We start from the raw sequence: 20,385 nt of genomic DNA, 5'->3' as shown, positions 1-20,385 counted from the left end.
AGTAGGGAGGTGGTTAATTTCAGCAGGAGACAATTGACCAGTGTTCACCTGGCTCATCAAGTATGATTAAAAACCTGCTGCACAGACTGCATGGGATCTTTTGCACAGAAAGAGCCTGTGCTGCTAGAGAAATCCCAGGGAAGATAGACTCTGTTCCAGGCAACACTGATCCCTGGAACCCACCAGAGGGAGCATCCCACAGACACCACCACAGACCTTGGACTGACTTGGGGAGCACCCTGCATACAGGTACTTCTCTTTGGATTTGTGCCAAAGTTTGGTAAGAGGACTAGCCTTCCAGCCCTCAGATAGGGAACCTCAACAACCAAAGAAAAAATAGGGGGCGCAGACATAGTGTGAAATCTTTTATATAGAAAATTTAAATGACAGGTTAAAAGATTGCACTCACAAAAAATAAGAATAAGTGTATAGACGTCTGTGTTATGAGACCAAGTCTCTGACTAGACGATCAGCTGCTGTTCCTCTCGTGTTTCATCTAGTGCTCGGGAAATGGACCGCTGGGACCTGTAGTGGTCTGTTGGGGATGTAGAGGTGCTACGCAACAGAATGGTGACACCTGTTGATTTGCAGAGGTCGTTCTCTGTGCTCTGCGGAGTCCTCTCGGTTCCTTGATCGGCATCCTGGTTGTTGCGGCGATGTCCCGGTTGTGACGCGTGAGTCCCGGAAGTACATCTTCCCTGCATGCGCCTTGTTTCTCTTGGAGCTGTGGCTGACAGATGATGGCAGATATTGGCCAGAGGCTGCTTGGGAGCATACCAAGATTGTATTTGCTGCTTATCCAACGTATTTCTACACTAAGTGTGGCTTGGTCAGGGCTCAGATAGGGACTGCTGAAGTGTTAGTCAGTCCCCTACATGGGGTTAGGTCTGGTTGTTATTTTCTGCTCTAACTTTGTTAACTGATATGAAGAATTTTACTGTTTAAAGCTCCTGGCTAATAATAAAGCCTATGTTTATTTTCCCCTAAAAACATCTCTGGTGTTTTACCCTTTGTGCACATCTACAGCCCCCCGCAGCATTAATCCTCTGCTTTATGGGAGAGAATTTCGGTACTTACTTTTCAGATGAGCTGAGCAAGTCATCTGCAGCCGTGTCCTCTCAGCGAAGGACTGTATTTCCATCCAACTGGATGACACAGATGCCCGTATATGGGTCTACATCATGAGGGTGGGGCTATATGGCCCTATTTGGTTATCTACATCATCAGTGGGGCTGGACAGTGTTACATTTCCTGTTTTAACGTGACCCTATCACTCAGCTATTTATTGCTAGTCCAGCTACACAAATAAAATGCAAGCAGCACAGATGTCCCTTAACTCTCCTCAATTCCCCAACACAGGGCACAGAATAAGCACATTGGCAACACCCCCAACTACAAGAATTTAAGGCTACAAGCCCACAAAATGGACTACCTTCCCCAGTCAACAGTATCACTGATTTCTTATGAGTTGAAGCATCATATATGCTGCTTACATTAAAATACATAGAAATACCTGGACACAATACTGATGCCTCACATTAAACCTCTGGTTACACACAGAAACCTTAACGAGAATGGGCAGCAGAACAAAGCCTCTGAGACTGACATGCCTGCTAGTTGCTAGCAGTAGATTGTTGTATGTTGCTCATCACCATCTGCCACCACCATCTACCACCACCAGTAACATCAGGATTGTCACCTTAATTATCCAAACTTGCAAATATGCCATCATATTAGTTAGTCAGTATCTGTTAGGATCGAGGCTAGGCTTCGCCCCCTGGATGCGTCACGCACCGCCATGATAGACGCGCACAGACCTCCGTCTGAGTGCACATGCCGCGCTACTAACAAGCGGATCCCTGATAGGGAGATTTTGTGTCCTCGCTCCATGGCGCAACCGTGGGGGACAGCATTGGGGCAAAAGGGGCAGCGCACGCAGGCTCCACACCCTGCCTCTGCCTATCAGTGGACAGTCTATGTCTGAGTACTCTTTACCTTGCAGCTGTGGGCTGCTCCACATTCCTTACTCTGCAGCTGTGTACCTTCCTCCCATTGGCTGCCTGCCTGCCCTTTAAATACCCAGTTAGCCCTCTGCTACATTGCTGAGCATAAACTACTGTTTATGTACCATGCTTGCTACAAGCTGCTCGTTTCTGTGCTGTGCTGTTGCCTGTCTTGCTCTCTTCATTGTGACCCCAGCTCATGCCCGGACCTCTCTCTTCTTGTACCCCTGGACCTCGGCTCGCTCCTGGACTCTCTCTCTCCTCGACCACGGCTATGGATCTCGACCACTCCTCTCTCCAACCCCTGACTACATAAGTACTTCGACCTACCCACAATCTCCTATCCTGACCCGTCTACATGACCCTGACTCTGCAATCTATGTGAACCGGTTTGCAATTTCATAGATTACTTTTTAAGAGTTTATGTTGGACAGTTATCTTACTGTATGTCAGGGACACAGTGGATGTCCTGTTAAAATTGCAAAATATTAAAGTAATCTGAATACTGTATTATATACTAGGTAATTGAACGCCAACATGGCCTAGTAGCTACAAGAAAGGTTTTGGACTTAAATGGGTAAAATGCAATAAATGATTTTGGATTGGAACTGTTGAAGTTTGCCCTGTATCACAATAATTTTTTGTTTGAGAGATATTTTTTTTTTATTTACAAATGAAGGGTATGGCTATGGGGGCAACCTGTTCTCCCTCATACGCCAACCTTTTATTTGGGTTGGTGAGAGAAGGAGTACATTTTTAGGAATACTCCCACATCAAATGGCCATATCAAAATATGGATTAGGTACATTGATGACGTTCTCTTCATAAGTAAGACCACTTTCAGTGAGTGTGCAAACTTTATACAGGGATTAAAATGCAATGGTCTCTATATAAAAATAACATACAAGATTTCTAACAAATGTACAGTATGTCTTTTTTTAGATATCAAGATTAATATGTCTTGATTTTAAACTCTCTGGGGCAGGGATTTCCTTTCCTATTGTCTGATTTTGCTTGTTGCACATATTATATTATAATTCCCTGTACTGTATTGTCTCTTGTGAACTCCTTAGTGGGCACTATATAAGTACAGCTATAAATAAAGATATATCATATGAAGTTATCGAGATTGATTTGTTTCGAAAGAAAGAGGAAAAAAGTTAAGTGTTGCCGGCCACTTTTTATAATCCCATAATGGCAAAACATTTGGTTGCATGCATTTGGAATTTAGAGTCTCTTTAAGAAAAAAGGGTGGTAATGTTGAAAGAACTTTCCTTCAAAGAAAAAGTCATTTCAATTCCCGGTGTCGACTCTTTGTGACCTTAGGCAAGTCACTTTATCTCCCTGTGCCTCTGGCACCAAAACATAGATTGTAAGCTCTACGGGGCAGGGACTGTGTCTGCAAAAATGTATCTGTAAAGTGCTGCGTAAAACTAGCAGCGCTGCAAGAACAAACCATTTTTATTAATTATTAATTGACTTATTTAGGGAATACCGTTAGCCCAGAAGGGTTAAATGAGGAATTAGTATTTATAGGATTTTATGATTTGAGCTATTTAGAAGACAATGTGTACATCCCAAGTCACACCTTTGAAGAAGGACTGGGGAAACATACAAGTGATGTTGAATCGAACCAATGATCATCACCACAATGCCATTTTGGGTTGATGCTGTGGCACACTGCGTCTATGTGATGATTTAACCAGACTATAGGATTGTCACATTATGGTGTGATACCTCTATTTCTTACACGACTTTTTATAAGAATGATTCTTTAGGTATTATTGAAATTCTTGTATTTATGTTCCAGTTTCATTCCTTGTTTGATCTGGTCTTACTGCTCCTTTTGTATTGTCCCGGGTGTATCTGAAGTTTGGATATTATATTAAAAATATTTTGTTTCAGGCCACAATAATGTGAGAGTTGAAGTGGTATTCAGCATTTACATTTTTGTTTGACTTCCAGACAGTGCTTGATTGTTGTGGCAGACAATACCAAAACAACTAGACAACTTTGTTGCCGGTGCCTCGACTGTCAGTGGAAACTAGGCTTATTTATAGGCTCGTATAATACCACACAACAGTGTGAGAATTTAATTGGCCAGACATTACTGTTTTTAACTGAAGACAATTTGATGCCAAATGTAATAAATTGATGGCATTTCAAATTTAGTTTTACCCATGTTTCATTCTGTTAAAAAGCTTTGTCCTATTAGGTTTACTCACTCATCCTACAACGCGGTAGAAAATTTTGCATTTTCCTAGTAATATACAATATTTTTGACAGTAGCTATAGAAGGTGCCATGTGCAGAGGCGAAGGGAAGAGAACTAGTTAATACCTCTATCCCTAACTCTAAAGATGAGGGTAGGGATCGTCTAACTGATAAACTAGAATATCAGAATAAATATGGATCAAGTGACTACTCTCACGATAGAGGTAGAGATCAAAGAGGTGACCACTATGTTAACAGAAGGGACTATTACAGAAAAGATAGGTTATACCCACAAAGGGATGGACACTATAGAAATCCAAACTATAAGGGTAAGAATTATGATAAGAATTTTAATCAAAATAGAAGAAAGCAATCATATTCATACCAAAGTGATAAACAGCAATTCTCCAGAACATCTGCGTGTGGTTCGCTCTGCTCCATCTCCCTCATCCCCATCTTCTTTTTTTAGAATTGATAAGAAACAGATATGTTTCTCCAGAAAAAGGGAAGAAAGTGTCTGAGGGCCCCAGACAAGAGACTCCTGGAGGCAAGCAAAGAAAAAGATCCCTATCCGAAGAGGGCAAAGAGGGGGATCCAGGGTCCAAGCGAAGAGACTACTAAAAAAGCTGGTAACTCCGCTAGATAGAGGGATTTTTAGTCTATCATCAGTTATTCTTACTGATGATCAGAAGAAGGTTTTGAGTAAGGGGTTGACATTTTCGAGATTCTGTGGAGCCAATTCATTCCAGCTATTTAAGGACTTACATAAATTTATATGTAATGTGACACTAAAAAGACACTTCCTAAAAATAGAAAAGGAGCCAATGGTGGAATTATTAGTGACACAAAGTGTAGAAGAACCTGTCTGCAGACATACGCCTTTTATGGCCTAATCCACATTCTACCCATTCCGGTCGAAAGGTCATCATGTTGACACATTTTTCAACATGGTGCAACATGATTTCAACTTGCTCGTTGACAACATGAAACTGGGGATATTAAACATAATTTAAGCAAATCAGAAGATCTAGCCCTGAGATTCTTACGAAAGAATCATAATCTAATAATAAGACAGGCTGACATGGGTGGAGGTGTGGTCCTCCAAGATCGGTGACCCTGTCTTTTGCATAAAACTAGCGAAGGATCCCACTAATGAGTTTCGTACTTCCTTGAAAACTCTCTTAGATGAGGCCTTATCCCTGACCATTATAACATCCAAAGAATATGCATTTTTTATACACATTCACCAAATTTTACCATCTTCCAAAAATGCATAAATGACTAACCCACCCAGAAGACCCATAGTATCGGGGATATCATCACTGACTGCTAATCTCTCACAATATGTGGACTATTTTCTACAGAGTTTTGTTGGAAAACTTCCCTCTTACCTAAAGGATTCCTCCTCTGTATTAAATCTGTTTAACAACTTTGAGTGGAAAAAAACATATAGATGGCTTACTTGTGACGTACAATCTCTGTACACAAGTATTCCGCATGTGAAGGGATTAGCAGCAGTTGATTGTTACCTAAAAGGTGATCTCCAGCTGCATGATTTGAATAGAAAATTCATCTTGAAAGCAATCGAATATGTATTGACCCACAACTATTTTTTATTTCTTTCCCAGTTCTTCCTGCAGGTTTGCGGAACTGCTTTGGGCACTCGTTTTGCCCCCAGTTTTGCAAACTGTATATGGGGAACTGGGAAGCATCCAATAGATGGTCCAATAATCCATTTAGTACCAACATAATAGTATGGCGTCGGTACATAGACGACATTTTGTGTGTATGAGAGGGCGATGAGGAGTCAGTGAATAAGTTCCTTATACATTAATAAGAATGATTTCAACTTGGTGTTTACACATTATACAGATGTAAGACGTGTTGACTACCTGGATCTAACTTTAATAGTATCAGAAGAAAGTGGTGTGAACACAGTTACATTCTTCAAGAAAGTAGATACCAATAACCTTCTACTGGCCTCCAGCAACCACAAGCATTCGTGAATTGATAACATCCTTGATGGAGAAGGATTTAGGAGTGCTTGTAGACAGCAGGCTTAGCAATAGTGCCCAATGTCATGCAGTAGCTGCAAAGGCAAACAAGATCTTATCTTGCATCAAACGGGCAATGGATGGAAGGGAAGTAAACATAATGATGCCCATTTACAAAGCATTAGTAAGACCACACCTTGAATATGGAGTACAATTTTGGGCACCAATCCTAAGAAAAGACATTATGGAACTAGAGAGAGTGCAGAGAAGAGCCACCAAATTAATAAAGGGGATGGACATTCTAACTTATGAGGAGAGGCTAGCTATATTAGATTTATTTACATTAGAAAAGAGGCGTCTAAGAGGGGATATGATAACTATATACAACTATATTCAGGGACAATACAAGGAGCTTTCAAAAGAACTATTCATCCCACGGGCAGTACAAAGGACTCGGGGCCATCCCTTAAGGTTGGAGGAAAGGAAATTTCACCAGCAACAAAGGAAAGGGTTCTTTACAGTAAGGGCAGTGAAAATGTGGAATTCATTACGCATGGAGACTGTGATGGCAGATACAATAGATTTATTAAAAAAAAAGGCTGGACATCTTTTTAGATGGGAAACGTATACAGGGATATACCAAATAAGTATACATGGGATGTTGATCCAGGGATTAATCCGATTGCCAATTCTTGGAGTCAGGAAGGAATTAATTTTTCCCCTTAATGGGGTTTTTTGATTGCCTTCCTCTGGATCAATAAGTAAGTATAGATATAGAATAAAGTATCTGTTGTCTAAATTTAGCATAGGTTAAACTTGATGGACGTACGTCTTTTTTCAACCTCATCTACTATGTAACTATGTAACTATGTAACATACCTGGAGGCCAATTCATGAGAGTAAAAAGGAACTGTAGCAATAACGCAGACTTTGAGAAGCAGGCCCAATTCCTGTTTCTGAGATTCAGGGAAAGGGGATATAGCTATAAAAATAACAATGGCTGACTTGGAAAAAGTTAGACATATGGATCATGCTAGTATGCTTATAGCCAAAAGTAAAAAGACACATGAGACTGTTAAGAAAGCAGATGTTTCCTTTATTACTAATTTCAATTCTATGAACAAACAGATTGAGGGAGTTATTAAGAAACATTGGGGGATCCTTCCTACTGATCCTATACTTAATGGTCATATCAGTCGTTTTCTAAACTTTATCCATAGAAAAGCAAGAAGTTTGAAAGATGTATTGGTTCTGAGTGATATTGGCAGTGATGCTGTTCAGACCCCTAGTCTCTCCTGGCTCAAAATTAAACCAATTGGGAATTTTCCATGTGGAAATTGTTCTGTTTGCAGATATCTCCATCCTGTTAGGAAAACTTTTATATCTCAAAGTAACCATAATTCTTTTGTTACTGAATTTATCAATTGTAATACTACGCATGTAGTATATCTTTTAGAATAAAAACAATAGGTAGCGCTAACAATAATATTGGTCAAAGCATATGCTCTCAAAATGAGTATAAAAAGTGTAGCAGCCTAGATACACCTCTGACCCCTGGTCAGACAATAGTAATGGTGCTAGATGGGTATCAATGGCGCTAAACACATGGACATGAAAATTAATAAATTAAATATACAACCAGTTGTGATGAAGAGAAGATCTCAGCCGGCGTAAATCAAACATGAAAAAAGAAAAAGAAATACATAGTGTAATACTGTAAAGACTTAACCAAACAAACAAACAAACAAACAAACAAACAATTGCAATGTTGCTGAACCACACACTAGACTAAAAGAGATGCATTTAATATTATAAAAAACATACAGTACAATTAAGCACAAATAAACAAATGAAGGTCCCAATCGATATCAGCCGAATTGCCCGCTTACCGAAGCCAAGAGAAATAACCGCAGTGGATATATCAGAGAGTATCCCCTCTCACTTAGGCTGGCACAGCTCCTGGATGAATTGCAGGTAGGCGCCGCGTGTAGATGTCAGTAATGGCAACCGCGTTCTTCCACGCTGTGGCAGGGGCTGGAAATCACTGTTTGTTGGTGAAACAGTGCGGGCATGCGCAGAGGCGCCCGACACAGTGTAGCTGGTGCCTCCAAATCCCCTGCTCCTCGCGGTCGCGTATGCTCCAAAGGCGGCAAATTCAAAAGATGCTTTGTATCTCAAAGCCACACGGCAGGGCTGGCAGTGGGTATCGGCAGCTGATGGCAACGTAGGGGTAACGGGGACCACCCAACGCGTTTCGGAAGCTGCTGCCTCCTTCCTCAGGGGTAAATTGAATAAAGAAGTCCCTGTGTGTCCGTTTATTTATAGGAGACATTTAAAGGTGCATATACCATATTAGAGTCCCGGTCATGCGCAGTGGTTCAAATTCAACACTGCCTCATGTATCAGCAACATCACATGAAATACATAAAAACAATACATAAAGAGACATAAAAAGACAATCAATTAATCAAATATATGCTGGTAAAATACATAAATGCATATAGATATATGATCCAAGATAATCCAAATGTTTCAAACCATCATTGTAGATATTAACATTAAAGGCTTGAAGATTTATAGATAGACAGCATGCAATGTATGATTTTAAATAAACATCAACATTAACTCAGATGCTGGTCAGTGATAAATAAAAGTGTTATAAGCAATATGTGTTTGAAAATGCATTATCAGGGTGATATATTAATATTGCCAATATACAAGAACTACATATTTGTGACTTGTCTAATGTAGTACTAAATAAAAGTATAGAAAAAATGTGAAAGAAATATTAACAAAAATATTATCAAAAATATCAACAAAAAAGTTTTATTTATATTTTATTTATATTTTTATTTGATATCTTGACCTATGAACCTGTATGTGTCAAGAACAATAAGTGTTAGTCATAAGTGATTGGTGAATACATAAAGTGACTATTTATGTGTAGTGAATATTTATTATATAAAATAAAATGTAAATTAGTGCAATTGTGACTATATAATGTTAAATGAGTATGATGATGTCTATTTATCTAACAAAAAAGGTTTTAGTTCAAAATCAACATTGAGGCCTTGTGGAGCCAAAGTGCAGAGTTCGTAAATCCAAAAGGGGATCCAAAAGGAAATATCACAATGCAATTAGGGAGACGTGAATCCTTTTGGATTTACGAACTCTGCACTTTGGCTCCACAAGGCCTCAATGTTGATTTTGACCTAAAACCTTTTTTGTTAGATAAATAGACATCATCATACTCATTTAACATTATATAGTCACAATTGCACTAATTTACATTTTATTTTATATAATAAATATTCACTACACATAAATAGTCACTTTATGTATTCACCAATCACTTATGACTAACACTTATTGTTCTTGACACATACAGGTTCATAGGTCAAGATATCAAATAAAAATATAAATAAAATATAAATAAAACTTTTTTGTTGATATTTTTGATAATATTTTTGTTAATATTTCTTTCACATTTTTTCTATACTTTTATTTAGTACTACATTAGACAAGTCACAAATATGTAGTTCTTGTATATTGGCAATATTAATATATCACCCTGATAATGCATTTTCAAACACATATTGCTTATAACACTTTTATTTATCACTGACCAGCATCTGAGTTAATGTTGATGTTTATTTAAAATCATACATTGCATGCTGTCTATCTATAAATCTTCAAGCCTTTAATGTTAATATCTACAATGATGGTTTGAAACATTTGGATTATCTTGGATCATATATCTATATGCATTTATGTATTTTACCAGCATATATTTGATTAATTGATTGTCTTTTTATGTCTCTTTATGTATTGTTTTTATGTATTTCATGTGATGTTGCTGATACATGAGGCAGTGTTGAATTTGAACCACTGCGCATGACCGGGACTCTAATATGGTATATGCACCTTTAAATGTCTCCTATAAATAAACGGACACACAGGGACTTCTTTATTCAATTTACCCCTGAGGAAGGAGGCAGCAGCTTCCGAAACGCGTTGGGTGGTCCCCGTTACCCCTACGTTGCCATCAGCTGCCGATACCCACTGCCAGCCCTGCCGTGTGGCTTTGAGATACAAAGCATCTTTTGAATTTGCCGCCTTTGGAGCATACGCGACCGCGAGGAGCAGGGGATTTGGAGGCACCAGCTACACTGTGTCGGGCGCCTCTGCGCATGCCCGCACTGTTTCACCAACAAACAGTGATTTCCAGCCCCTGCCACAGCGTGGAAGAACGCGGTTGCCATTACTGACATCTACACGCGGCGCCTACCTGCAATTCATCCAGGAGCTGTGCCAGCCTAAGTGAGAGGGGATACTCTCTGATATATCCACTGCGGTTATTTCTCTTGGCTTCGGTAAGCGGGCAATTCGGCTGATATCGATTGGGACCTTCATTTGTTTATTTGTGCCTAATTGTACTGTATGTTTTTTATAATATTAAATGCATCTCTTTTAGTCTAGTGTGTGGTTCAGCAACATTGCAATTGTTTGTTTGTTTGTTTGTTTGTTTGTTTGGTTAAGTCTTTACAGTATTACACTATGTATTTCTTTTTCTTTTTTCATGTTTGATTTACGCCGGCTGAGATCTTCTCTTCATCACAACTGGTTGTATATTTAATTTATTAATTTTCATGTCCATGTGTTTAGCGCCATTGATACCCATCTAGCACCATTAATATCTTTTAGAATGCTCGTGAGGTCTACAATATGTAGGCCGCACGAAGCGTAACCTCAAAATTCGCATTCAGGAACATGTTAGAAATATAAAAAATGCCCTTCAAAAACATAGCTTAAGTTGTCATTTTGCTCTACACCGTGATAAGGATCCATCCTCACTAACATTTAAAGGGATCAAACATGTCCCACCTAATAGGAGACATCTCCATACAGGAGACATTATGGATTCAAAAACTTGGAACCCTGGTCCCCAAAGGACTTAATGAAGAGATAGATGTATGGTGTCTCTAATAATAATTATGTTTAACCAAGTTCCTATTTTGTCCCACTATTTTTCCTGTGCTATGTCCTACCTCATATACTTCACCTAAGTGTGGCGTTATGTGCTATTATTATATATGGTATATCTTCCTGATCACTCATGTGCTAACTGATATTTTGTTTTATTTCAGAGCTCCTCTCACCATGATATATATTTGTATTGTTTTTTAATAAAGTCATGACTTAGATAGTGTCAAGGATATTGTGTTTTAGATAATTATAATGTGTTAATTTCTCCGTGTGAATGGTTAAGTGGGAAGTCTCGTATAGCCATCTCCTTGAGATATGTGTAGTCTAATTATTCACTCAGGTGCATGGATGTGCCGACTAGAGATGTGACTGGACAAGCGTGATATCCCACGTAACCATTCAGATGTGACCTTGGTGTATAAATACTCTGTTGTTTTACTAATAATTAATCCCTAAAGAAGTAGCCGTGTGCTAGGAAACGCTTAGGATTATACATGTACGATTGATCCCCCACCTTGGAAGGGTACCTCTAGGCAAATAGATTCATTCCTCAAGGTATAGCGGGTCTTGATTACTATCACGAGCGGCGCTGATTCAGCTGATGGTCGTCACTGACTGTCGGCTTGCCGTAGATCACGCGGAGCAACTGTTTGCAATTGTGACTGGGGACTTTTTATCTCCTCCACACTGAAGCTGCTTACTTCTCAAGCTACTCACCAGATGGAAGTTCTATAATGAAACTCTGAGAGCAGTTACTTACCTGCAGAGAACACGCTTCAAGGTTCCAGCTGATTACCATCTGAGGGTGCTGTGTGTGAGACTTATCCTGCTGCCTTCGGCGTTTGGTGCCTGGTAACATGTCTTAGTACATGATATGCCTGTTTGTTTTACTCTGATGTACGCAGATATATTACCTTTCTTAATACAATGTTTTTATTGAATATACTTCACGCTTCACGCCTGAATATGTGTCTCGCCATGTGCAGTGTTTATTTGTATTAGCATCTTGGCAGGGGTACTTGGTTTATACTTACATACAGTTGTAGCCACCAACATTCGACCATTCCTCGCCAAAATGTTTGATATTTCGGTGAGATCCTCTTTAGGTAGACCGCAACAGACTAATGGACCAGACGGATTAACATAGTGGTGGTCCCTGCTGTGTGAATCCTACCGGGTTCTACCTGTCTGTAAGAGGTGCGCAATAAGAGAGAGACTGAATCAGTCACTCTACCTGTGCGCCTCTAACATTAATTACCCTTATCTACTCAACCATTCAGACTGATCTAAGATCCCATAGAAAATCAGTGCACTGTTATTTTGTCAAAAGACTCAAAAGTTTCAACTCGTAAAAAAGTAAATAAAATATATTCTTTCTAGGTGACGTCATATAGTGACAGATAGAAATACAATGTTCCTGCTTTATTACAGCAAGCGAGGCTTACCTTTATAGTCTAACTTTAATAATAATAATAATAATAATAATAAAAAAAATAATTTAAAATCACTTTAATAGTAACCATATGCAGTACAAAGGATGGACAATATCAAATAAGTACACAAAAAGGGATTCTTAATACTGTACATTTAAAAGGATTGCATTGAGGCACAGACTCATACACAACATAAAACCCCATTATTACAAACGGAGGAGACAAAAGAAGACTGTTCTGATATAGTGATTTTTTTTATTGGACTTTAAAGGATGGTTAACCAGGTTGCACACATTTGTCAACTAAACCAAAGCCACAGAATAGTGCTCTTTATTTTTAAGCCAATGGATATTGCAGGGTTTATTACACAGAACTGATATCTTAGATTGGCTTTCAAGCAAAACAGTGCACGCAAAAACCTTCAGCTTTTGATCAAAGGTCTAAACTAATCTGAGTGTTTTGTCATTTAAGAACTGCCTGTAAAACACTGGAGTGGTTCTGACATAAATAATCCTCTTTCTTTAAAGGGACAAAACTGATTTCAAGCCAGTTGGCATAACAGTAACAATAACACAGCAGAGCAAGACACCAGCGTTTAAATGTGGAAGTATGTCCAGGCAGACAGTAGGCATTCTAGTCATTGTGTAAATAAAAATGGGTTCCGCTGCTTTCTTCTAATGCATATGTTATATAAATAAATGTTCTGGCAGCAGCATACCAGCATACCAGACTCTGAAAATTGTATCATCTACAGTACATGACAAGTGGAAGTCCCACTCCCACCTCCCCCAGACAATCGGCACACCCAAAAATAACACAAAACACAAAGGCTGAGGTTAGACAGCCACATTTTATATTAACCATAGTTTAGGTAACTCCATAAGCCAACATAATTTGTCATCCATAATGGCAGTTACAGTTTTTAAATATTTTTATTCTCATATTTTTTTCTTTTCTAAAAAGGTAAAACATTACCAAAATTTCAGAATAAAACCAAATCTGCAGATAAGTACAATAAATCTACAAAATCAAAACACACACCAAATCACTTCTTGCTGCCACGAGATAGGAGGAGGTCCCTACCTATAGATTTTCCCTATATATTATAGACATCCCTCCCCTTCCACTTCCCCATACACCTAAATTAGCCCCTTCCTTCCAAAACACACATTGACCACCTCCAAATTAACCAGAGAAAGAGGGGTCAGAGGTCGTACCCCAGTTATGTTCCCACCTCCAATTAAGGCCGTGAGTCGTAATCACAAAACTAACATATGTATCTGTAATGAATATTGTTTTCGTGTAGTTTCCTCACAAGTAGTTACAAAACATTCCTTGTTTCTCCTCAGTAACTATACACATACATACTTGAGTAGAGATACAGTAGTCAGGTCACATGGTAAACCCACTGGTTCCAGAAGCATATATTGATAGCAGAAATAATGTTCAGCCCCTCAAATCCACTGATGAAAATACGTAATACTCTTTTTGCCAAATAAGGATGAAAAGTATGCTAAATATAAACTTTAAACGACAGAAAAAAGTTTAGATGCTGTATTTTCATTGGGCTAATGTTAGTGTAGCCCTCTTACCCCCACCCTAAGTGAGATTGGGGTGTGTAGGTGTATCTGACTACTTCTAGTGTGGTGCTATACCTGTTGCTCACAGGAGGGCTGAGCTTCCGCCATGGGGAACCTGGGGCATTTATACTAAGGGTACTTACTTCCAACGATGCAGCGCCTCCACCTGCGATGGCTCCCACCATAGGGGAAGTGTTTCCTCGCAGGACAATCACAATAATCGATACTCACACAGATATATATATTAACTAGGGACTTTACTCAACATGCAAGAAACAGATCACAGCAATATCAACATCATAACCTGTGTTCCTCTCTAGAGGAGACACTTACTGCGTCGCGCAGGACGCTTCCCAACACTAGGTGATCCCACCCAATGTCCCGAGAATCCCCACCCAATGTCCCGCACTCTAGTAGAGAACGTGGGTGACTGCGCAGTTACTAATTAATGTGTTAGGCCTGTTGGTGCACATATATATAGTGAATACCTTCCGAGCACTCCGATGCTCGGGTCCGCAACAATCTTCTAAAAGGGTCAGACGTGCGATGCATCCGTCTGATCCTATCCAGGTAATTCTCCAGGAACCCCAACGAGGGTCCCACCGCTTCACGGGAACACAACCGAATCACGGGAACACCAACCGCATCACGGGAACAGCAACCGCCGCTATCCCTATCTATCCCTAACTAACCCTAACGTGACAGGAACCCTAACCTAGGGCCTGTCCCTGATGAACCGCAACCTGGGGTGGCTTGGGGAAATCTCCTAGGGCCTGCGGGGTAATAACCTGCCCCACTCCCCTAACTCATCCCAGTCCTGACACTCACTAAACCCTAACACTAACACTAGCAGCTACGCACTAGCAGCTACGCACTGCAAACTTCGTAACGCGTACAGCAACTTGCTGCACACTAGCACTATGGGCCTCATGCAGTAAGCCCCGATAAGGCTTTTTCGGCATTTTATAGCCGTTTTTTGCCCTCCTGATTCAGTAAGCCCCGATAAGTGGGAATTATCGGCAACTTTTCTTCCGAAAAAATTTTTTTCGCCACCCGGCTGCCGATAAGCCACTTATCGGGACTTTTTTTTCCCGCCTGAATTCAGTAAGCCCCGATCAGCTTTTTGGTGCTGATCGGCAGGCCAGATTGGAGATTTTATGGCCAATCCAGCCCGCCAACTAAAGTTGGCAACTTGCTGAAGGAGAAGCATCGGCAAGGGCGACACTTAGGAAAAATCAGCCCTTTTTCCTGCCTGTGATTGATGCCGGGGGTCTCCGGAGCTGATACCCGCACCGGAGCCCCCCGGCATGCATCCGAGGCAGGAAAAAGGCATTTAAAAGCCACTTCATTACCTTAGCGGCTAACCGCTAAGGCAATGAAGGGGTTAACCCACCGTGCCAGCGTTATTGTGGGTAGCGGGGATGGGTGAGGGGGGTATTTGGCCCTGGGTGTGAGTTTAGGACTTGCGGGGGGATGCGGGGGCACTTAACCCCTTCACGACCGTAGCGGTTAATACCGCTACGGTCCTGAAGGGGTTAAGGCCTCCCGCTACCCACTCGCAAGCCCTAAACAACCACCGTTGGGGCTAATGCCCCCTTCACACACCCCCACTACCCACAATAATAAAAAAAACACACCCCAGCCCCACAATAACGAATTAAATAAATAATTAAATAATTATATATATATATATATATATATATATATATATATATATACCCAACAACACCTATACCCCCCTAACATACAGTATAGTAATGGGCAGAATGACTATTATCCACAAATGGATAATAGTGCAGTTGTCCATTTACAATACATACACAACAATAAAGACTTTAAATACATATAGCACTCACCCATGTCCCACTGCCACGATGAAGGCCATCCTCATCTTCATCCTGCCCATGCCCCATCCGCTTCTGCAAAACAAACACAAGAATTACAACATCCAAATTAATGTCCCCTAACCCCTTAATCACCATAGCGGTTATTAACCGCTACAGTTATTAAGGGGTTAAGCCACCATCACCCACATACCCTCCCCCACAAAGCCGCCCAACCACCCTCACCCAATACCCACAGGGGAGTCCTACCAAATACCCTTGGGCCTAATACCCCCTCCCCCAGCACATACAGTACAATAATGTGCCAAATAACTATTATCCACATAGGGATAATACATTATTTGGCCATTATTAAACACATTCAATAACGTTAAAATGTAAAGAAACTTGTACTAACCTCATCAATAAGAAGTCTCCGTCGCCAGCATCATCCTTGGGGTCCGTTGCCAACATTAGAAATAGCCACAACATTTCAATATCATTAACATAACACTGAACCCCTTAATCACCTTATCGGGTACTAACCTGAAAGGTAATTAAGGGGTGAAGCCATCCTGCAATGCCTACAACAGTTATGCATAACATCCTCAGTGAAATAAAAACCAATTGCCTAACCAAATTCCATTTAATCATTCAATCTGTAGGCTCACATGCCTCATAAAACATTGCATTTACAGTGTATACATGTAGCATAACATGTAAACTGCATGTACACGCTGCAAATCAATGTTAACAATACAATAATGCCACTCAAATCGCCATACATCACAAGAAGTATATTATTTAATACAATAAACTCACCATCAATGAATTACCACACATCAATTACATCCCTAAACAATTAAAATACCATCCATACCAATTACACAATGAACTAAAGCTATCCTAACAGAGAACAACTTCAAAACATAGTCAAAAGTACACCAACAATTACAATATAATAAAGCAAGGCTTTCCATATCCTACTGTACGGCCTGGAAGCCCAAAACTTACATCTGTCTAAAAATAAAATACATTTAGCACACATCAATGCATAGCCACAATGATTAACAATACAGAATTAGAAGCTTTAACAACACTATCATTTCTTACCCTGTATATATATCTGTACACATACATACAGACATACATACAGTGGGAAGAAATGATATGCATTGTAAAAAATGAAAACATGAAAAAGCAACACAAAAAACAGTTACATTAAGTACATTTCTTTATTTAACTTACCATTACTTGCCCCCACCGACTCCCGTTGATCAGCTTACTCACGAACCAATCCACGACACCATCCACGACACCATCCAGGAACAAATCCATGACACAATCCAGGAACAAATCCACGAACCAAACCAGGAACCAATCCAAGAACAAGTGCAGGAACCAATCCAGGAAGCAAGCCACGAAGAAATCCAAGAAACAATCCACGACACGATCCAGGAACAGGAACCCATAAAAGAAAAAAAACATAACAAATTAAACATTAAAATAATAAAACATGACAATCAAGGGTTGTACTAGTTTTATTCTTAGTGAATCTGTATTACAATACCTTGTTCCGGGGTCTTCTTGACGTCCGGTGCCACGCCCTGGTCTTCAATCTTCAGGAGGAGGTCCGTCCTCCTCGGCATCTGCCTTCAAAATGAGACGACATAGGCTTTTATAGGCCTATGACGTCACATTTGTCGTCATATGGTTCCCACGGCCCTGATTGGGCCGTGAAAACCATGTGTTTTGGCCGATGTAAAAAAATTGATGACGTCACTTAAAGGCAATGCCAGCACAGCCAATCAGAATGGCTTTGCTGCTATTGCCTTTAAGAAAACGTCATGAAATGACACATGGCCGGACTCACATGGTAAGCCAGCCAATCAGAGCGTGGGAACTCCATCCCTACTCTGATTGGTTCAAGTGGTTGGGGGGCTTTGTGGGGGAGGGTATGTGGGTGATGGTGGCTTAACCCCTTAATAACTGTAGCGGTTAATAACCGCTATGGTGATTAAGGGGTTAGGGGACATTAATTTGGATGTTGTAATTCTTGTGTTTGTTTTGCAGAAGCGGATGGGGCATGGGCAGGATGAAGATGAGGATGGCCTTCATCGTGGCAGTGGGACATGGGTGAGTGCTATATGTATTTAAAGTCTTTATTGTTGTGTATGTATTGTAAATGGACAACTGCACTATTATCCATTTGTGGATAATAGTCATTCTGCCCATTACTATAATGTTAGGGGGGTATAGGTGTTGTTGGGTATATATATATATATATATATATATATATATATATATATATATATATATATATAATTATTTAATTATTTATTTAATTCGTTATTGTGGGGCTGGGGTGTGTTTTTTTTTATTATTGTGGGTAGTGGGGGTGTGTGAAGGGGGCATTAGCCCCAACGGTGGTTGTTTAGGGCTTGCGGGTGGGTAGCGGGAGGCCTTAACCCCTTCAGGACCGTAGCGGTATTAACCGCTACGGTCGTGAAGGGGTTAAGTGCCCCCGCATCCCCCCCGCAAGTCCTAAACTCACACCCAGTGCCAAATACCCCCCTCACCCATCCCCGCTACCCACAATAACGCTGGCACGGTGGGTTAACCCCTTCATTGCCTTAGCGGTTAGCCGCTAAGGTAATGAAGTGGCTTTTAAATGCCTTTTTCCTGCCTCGGATGCATGCCGGGGGGCTCCGGTGCGGGTATCAGCTCCGGAGACCCCCGGCATCAATCACAGGCAGGAAAAAGGGCTGATTTTTCCTAAGTGTCGCCCTTGCCGATGCTTCTCCTTCAGCAAGTTGCCAACTTTAGTTGGCGGGCTGAATTGGCCATAAAATCTCCAATCTGGCCTGCCGATCAGCACCAAAAAGCTGATCGGGGCTTACTGAATTCAGGCGGGAAAAAAAAGTCCCGATAAGTGGCTTATCGGCAGCCGGGTGGCGAAAAAATTTTTTTCGGAAGAAAAGTTGCCGATAATTCCCACTTATCGGGGCTTACTGAATCAGGAGGGCAAAAAACGGCTATAAAATGCCGAAAAAGCCTTATCGGGGCTTACTGCATGAGGCCCTATGCCTTCTTGTCAGGCCTCACAGCCCTGCCAGCCGTGATCCTGACAAGACAGCACACACACACGCACTAAGGGCAGCGTCCCTATCTGGGCCGTCCCTCAGCACTTACCCACTAACCTGGTGGGGAGTTGGGGCCTTACTTGGGATGTGGGGGACCTTACTCGATGCAGGAGCTGCACATGCTCTCTGCACCCTTCCTTCCCTCACAGCTCCCCAGCTCCAACTGACAAAACGTGCTGCAGCGCAAACAATGTATCTCTTTGCCTGCCTGGCCTTCCTAAGCCCTATTGGCTCCCTGGTGTCACTTGGGGCATACAGAGGCTCATGGGATATGTAGTCCCAGCTCAGAGCCTTCCCTGGTAGGCTAGGGGTTCGCGGGCTTTCCTTACCCTCCACTGCGCGTGCGCAAGCTTTCCCGGGCTTTCTCTCTTCTCCCTGAGCTGTCCCTATGCTCGCGCGAGCTATCCCTAGCTCTGGGGCTTTCCCTGCGCCTACGCGTCCACTGCATTGTTAACCGGAGGCACAGATATCGCTAGTTGAACATTTTTCCTAATAACCCACCATGAAGGATTGAAATACAGCCGACACCAGCAATTTTTTGTTCCTCGAAAATACACAGTCCAAATAGAGTGAGAAGAATTATCTACTTTTTTGATTAAAGCAGGAAAAAGTGAAATATAATATGATGGGGTCATTTTCTAGTATGGTGCGATACTGTAAATGCAAAAGACATTAAAATATGCATGTATTCAGGAAGTTTGCATCACTTACTAGTATTTAGCACTACTGTAAATTGTTTTTCCAAGAAATCAAACTGTGGTAATACAATAGACTACCTTGTACCATAATTAGGGTGACCACCCGTCCCCCTTTTGCCGGTACAGTCCCAGTTTTTCGGGAGCTGTACCGGTTTTCTGTGTGTACCGGAAATGTCCCGGATATTCCTCAATGTGTCCCCGTTTTTTGTTTTTTTGTTGCCGGCGGTGCGCGAGTAAGCTGCGGTGCACTGTGCGCTGTGCGCGAGTAAGCTGCGGCGGCGCGGAGGAGGAGACTGCAGCAGCCCGGCTGGTAAGTATTTTTTTTTTTTAATGCCGCCTCCCCTTCCCCCCGGCAGTTTCCTACCTTGTTGGCCAATCCCCAGGGTCCCGGCATTAAGCCCCGCCCCCCGGCATCATCCTTCACCAAGGACCGGCAAGTGGGAATTGATGGAAGGGTGCCGTGGGGTGGGGTGGGGGGTTTAGGGCCAGCGTGCCTGGGGGCGGTGGGCAGG

At 41.3% G+C, this 20,385-nt stretch overlaps 1 protein-coding gene across 1 annotated transcript in view; it reads right to left on the bottom strand.

The window, feature by feature from the left end:
- Nucleotides 1-20,385, bottom strand: part of VIPR2 (vasoactive intestinal peptide receptor 2) — a 184,219-nt gene that overhangs the window by 87,732 nt on the left and 76,102 nt on the right. The gene's annotated exons all lie outside the window — the stretch shown is intronic.

The sequence above is a fragment of the Ascaphus truei genome, chromosome 2 (assembly GCF_040206685.1).
Source record: "Ascaphus truei isolate aAscTru1 chromosome 2, aAscTru1.hap1, whole genome shotgun sequence".
Classification (NCBI taxonomy): domain Eukaryota; kingdom Metazoa; phylum Chordata; class Amphibia; order Anura; family Ascaphidae; genus Ascaphus; species Ascaphus truei.
This window is presented reverse-complemented; position numbering and strand designations above follow the sequence as displayed.